General features: G+C 45.4%; 1 non-coding gene across 1 annotated transcript; it reads right to left on the reverse strand.

The window, feature by feature from the left end:
* Positions 1–683: 683 nt before the first annotated feature.
* On the reverse strand, positions 684–755 carry TRNAE-CUC (transfer RNA glutamic acid (anticodon CUC)). The gene has a single exon. It is a non-coding gene; the product is annotated as a tRNA-Glu (tRNA).
* Positions 756–968: the final 213 nt, after the last annotated feature.

The following is a 968-nucleotide window of genomic DNA, read 5'->3' on the forward strand; positions in this document are numbered from 1 at the left end:
CTGCCTGAAGGCTTAAGGGTTTGTTAGAAAAATAAATGTTGTTTACAAAAGGTGCATCTTAGGCAAAAGCTCAGTTCTGGAGCTCCAGAACCTATCTATCCCAAGCCCAATACACACTTCCTTTCTCTCCCTCCCTCCTCCTCACACCTGCCTTCGCTGATTCTTCAGGCTGCACATCTCTGAGAAGATGACAATCCCTAGCAGAAGAACAAGAGAACCTTGGACTCTTCTCTCCATAAAGCTGTAGACGTGAGCAGATAGCCTCATTCCATGGCGGTGTGATTCTGAAGTCACTCACGTTTTCTGTGCCTCCATTTCTGCATTGTAAAATGGGCCCAATAGGAATGTGTTTCCAAATGGGTTGTTCTGTTTAAATAAGACACAGCAGTAAAACATTGAAGCCATGCCCAAATGCATAGTAAATACTCCAAGAGCATTAGCCATTATTACTATCATTATCATCGGTGGCCTCATGGTGGCTATTATCATTATCTACATCCATCTTTGAAATAATTGCATATCTTTTTATGGTATGGAGGGATTGCAACATATAACATTTCCTAAGTGACGAACATTTATTATTACAAATACTGCTGCTGGGAACATATTTCTGCATTTTAATCATCACCTGTGGGTTTCTCTATCAAATCTTCACACACAATTTGGAGATGTTGCAAAACATGTTCCCTGACCGGGAATCGAACCCGGGCCGCGGCGGTGAGAGCGCCAAATCCTAGCCACTAGACCACCAGGGAAGAGGACAGACACAATAACCTCTTTGTCAGAGGGGAAAAGAGAAGGTAAAGATTAACTTTCTAAGAGGAGGAAAGCCCAGCTGAAAGTGGTTCTCTGTGACCTAAGGGGGCTGCAGGCCCGCAGGGCTCCAAGCAGTCGCTGACCAGCTGCTCAACACTTCTCACCTCTGACAGCCTGGCCGCTGCTTTGGGCTGTATTGAGGCCAGGCCACA

The sequence above is a fragment of the Rhinopithecus bieti genome, unplaced genomic scaffold (assembly GCF_001698545.2).
Source record: "Rhinopithecus bieti isolate Rb0 unplaced genomic scaffold, ASM169854v2 scaffold_16660, whole genome shotgun sequence".
NCBI lineage: Eukaryota > Metazoa > Chordata > Mammalia > Primates > Cercopithecidae > Rhinopithecus > Rhinopithecus bieti.